This window comes from Mirounga leonina, unplaced genomic scaffold (genome assembly GCF_011800145.1).
Source record: "Mirounga leonina isolate KUSES-001 unplaced genomic scaffold, KU_Mleo_1.0 Mir_53, whole genome shotgun sequence".
Lineage (NCBI taxonomy): Eukaryota > Metazoa > Chordata > Mammalia > Carnivora > Phocidae > Mirounga > Mirounga leonina.
Window position 1 is genome coordinate 44,395,795 of NW_023270807.1, and position 3,895 is coordinate 44,399,689.

The window sequence follows — 3,895 nt, forward strand, 5'->3', positions numbered from 1 at the left end:
ATTTTAGAGAGAGAGAGAGATACAGAGAGAGCATGAGCAGGGGGTGTGGCCGAGGGAGAGGGAATCCTCAGACTCCCTGCTGAGCACAGAGCCCAACACAGGACTCTATCCCAGGACCTTGAGATCATAACCTGAGCTGAAATCAGGAGTCAGCTGTTTAACCAACTGAGCCACCCAGGTGCCCCAGGTTTAGCTTATTATTTTACATTTTTATATTATTATCTACTTTAATTTACAGGAAAGTTTTAGCATTGAATTTTGTAAACATGTTTAAAAACATTTTTTACTACTTAATTCTGTGTATTTTATTGGTTTTCCTGATAACCAGAATTTAAAAAAAAAAGAGTAGAATGGTAATTGTGCAGGGCTGGGATGTCGGAAAATTAGGAAGATGTTGGTCAAAGGGCAGACTTGCAATTAGAAGATGAGTAAGTTCTGGAGATCTAATGCACGGCATTGTGATTATAGTCAACAATACTGTATTATACACTTCAAGGTTGCTAAGAGATTACATCTTAAATGTTTTTGCCACAAAATAGAAATGATAATTATGTGACAAGATGGAGGTGTTACCTGAGACTATGGTGGCAGTCATATTGCAATACATAAATAGATCAAATCAATATGCCTTAATATTACAAAATGTTATGTATCAATTACATTTTAGTTATATAAAAGAATTTTTATATTATAGCTTTCTATTTCTTATAGATATATGCATAGGATACACAAATAAAATTGTGGTGTTTTGAATATTTCCACAAGTTAGTTGATATTCTTCAAGAGGAAGACACTTTCCTTTGAGTGTGAGCTTTCTGAACTTTCTGATGTGCTTCTAATGAATAGAAAACAGAAGTAGCAATGTGGGACTTTGGAGACGAGGTCATGAAAGGCACTGTGACTTCTTTCTTTCTGTTGAATTGCTCACTCTGGATGAAGTTAACTGACATGTCATGAGCAGAAGCCCATGTGCGTGGGGAACTGAGGCTTCCTGCCAATGAAGAACCAAGGCCTCCAGACAACAGCCATATGAATGAGTCTTCTTGGAAGTGGATCCTTCAGTTCTGTCAACCTTCAGTTGTCTGCATCACAACCAACATTTTGACTGAAACTTCATAAGAGATGCAGAGCCAGGAGAAGCCAGGAAAGTTGCTCCTGGATCTGACCTTTAGGAACTCCTGTGAAATAATAAATGCTTCTTGTTTTAAGCCACTAAAATTTGGGAGGAATTTGTATTGAAGCAATAGATAACTAATGCAAATATATTTCTCTGTGTGACAAATACATTGTTAGGTAATAATTTGTTACATTAAAAAGTTCATCATTATGCACTTATTGTGTAACAGGCACTGTGTTAAATATTTCACTTGCACTATCTTATTTGATTCTCATTTGAATCTAACATTGTAGGTCCAATTATATATCCTTATTTTACAGAGGAGGAAATTGAGTCTTAGGGAGTAACCTGCTTAAGTGAGAAAACCAGGATTATAATGCAGAAGTCCATGCTAGATTGATTCATTCTTCAGATAGTTAGAGTAAATCTTTTAGTGTTTTTGAGAAAGTGAGATACAAAGCCTTATATGCTCCACATTCTGATGCTTATAATGCTATTTTGTTTTTTCTGTTCCATATTATATGCTTTGAGCTTCCCAGCCCTCTTCTTTTCCTGCCAGTGGTAACCAAAGGAATCCCTGTATTTAGTCTTGAAACACAGGCCTTCCTAATTATGGATGACAGTGCAATATAAGAAGGAAATGTTTGTTTTTTCTTTCCCTGCACTTGCAGAGAAAACCAGAAACTATTCTTGCTTAAATTAATTTTAGATAAGGATTTTTATAAGATATCTGGGATTCAGAGATTATTGCTAACTACTGTTGACGGTAACCTTTAATTTCTGAAAGGTCAGTAATTTTGATTGGTTGTTTTACTCGATAATGTGTTGCCGTGGTAATAATTTTGATGCAGATGTCACCTTTTTCTAAAAGGCATAAAACTTGTGAAATTTCTGTGAAATCTGAAGGAGATTATTGTTATTTCCCTCTTATTTCAAATGCTGGAGGTAAAATAAAATTACAGATTTCTTATTTAAATAAAAATGTGTGGGAATCTTGTCTTATTTAAATTTAACAAAGGGTATACTTCAATAGTATATTTCTTAGTCCTTATTTAATTGAAAAAGTCTTCCTGTTGCTCTCACAAATGAATAATTACTTGAATGGATATAAAATTCCTAGGGTCACAGCTATGATCCACTAATCATTCAGTAGACTTTGATTGTTCTACTGTCCTCTTGAACACTTCCATTATTTTTTTCTTTTTTTGGAACACCTATAATTCTTAGCTGGCTCTTTGTCCTCTACCCTCCACATGTATTGTCTTCTCTCATTATTTTATTCTTTTTGACTTCCTTCTAGGTTTCTCATTTTTGTCTTTAGTACTGATTTGGTGGGGGTAGGGTGGGCTTTTCTTCTGTTTCAGAGTGTAGATTAGGTGATATGTGGTTCAATAATGTATTTCTCAATTCAACTTGACTGATGATGCATTTAATGGGAATTCCACCAGGATTTTCCAAGATCTTTTCTTATCATTTGATCTCAAAGCCACCTTTTACATTTTCATGTCTTCAAGAATACTTTATTAGGAAGTTAAGAAGAAGCATATCAGGTCTTTTTCGTGATGCCTTGGAGGCGGTAGCCTGCTTCAGGATGAAGCTGAACATCTGTTTCTCAGCTACTGGCTGCCAGAAACTCATTGAAGTGGACGATGAACGCAAACTTCGTACCTTTTATGAGAAGCGTATGGCCACAGAAGTTGCTGCTGGTGCTCTGGGTAAAGAATGGAAGAGTTACGTGGTCCGAATCAGTGGTGGCAGTGACAAACAAGGCTTCCCCATGAAGCAGGGTGCCTTGACCCAAGGCTTTGTGTGCCTGCTGCTGAGTAAGGGGCATTCCTGGCATAGACCAAGGAGGACTGGAGAGAGAAAGCGCAAATCTGTTTGGGGTTGCATTGTTGACGCCAATCTCAGTGTTCTCAACTTGGTCATTGTAAAAAAAGGGGAGAAAGGTATTCCTGGACTCACTGATACTACTGTGCCTCGTTACCTGGGGCCCCAAAGAGCCAGCAGAATCCGCAAACTTTTCAATCTCTCTAAAGAAGATGATGTCTGCCAGCATGTTGTGAGAAAGCCCCTAAACAAAGACGGTAAGAAACCTAGAACCAAAGCACCCAAGATTCAGTGTCTTGTTACATGTGTCCTCCAACACAAACGTTGACGTATTGCTTTGAAGAAACAGCGCACTGAGAAAAATAAGGAAGAGTCTGCAGAATATGCTAAACTTTTGGCCAAAAAATGAAGGAGGCCAAACAATAACACCAGGAACAGATTGCCAAGAGATGGAGGCTGTCCTCTCTGAGAGCTTTTACTTCTAAATCTGAGTCCAGTCAAAAATGAGATTTTCTAAGAGTGATAAATAAGTAAGATCAGACATCAAAAAAAAAAAAAAAAAAAAAAAAAGGAGAAGCTTATCAGGCTTCCATCACCATGTAGAATCTTTCACCATGTTAACTTGGAAGTCCAAATTCAGTAATTTAAAATGCTTGTAAACATCAAAATGTTATATAGGTCACACTTTTTCAAACATCTCTTTGGATATTTATTTCTCATTCTTTCATTCATGATTAGGGTATAAATATCTCACCTTCCATCTTTTCCCCATTGATTTTGTTAGCAATGTATTTTTTTTTTTAAAGATTTTATTTATTTATTTGAGAGAGAGAGAGCAAGCATGAACGGGGAAGGGGCAGAGGCGGAGGGGGAAACAAACTCCCCACTGAGCAGGGAGCCCTATGTGGGATTTAATTCCAGGACCCTGGGATCATGACCTGAGCCAAA

The 3,895-nt window shown here is 37.1% G+C and overlaps 1 pseudogene; it reads left to right on the forward strand.

Annotated features, from left to right (window-relative positions):
- The first annotated feature begins 226 nt into the window (after window positions 1–226).
- LOC118001238 lies at window positions 227–3,478 on the forward strand (annotated as a pseudogene).
- Window positions 3,479–3,895: the final 417 nt, after the last annotated feature.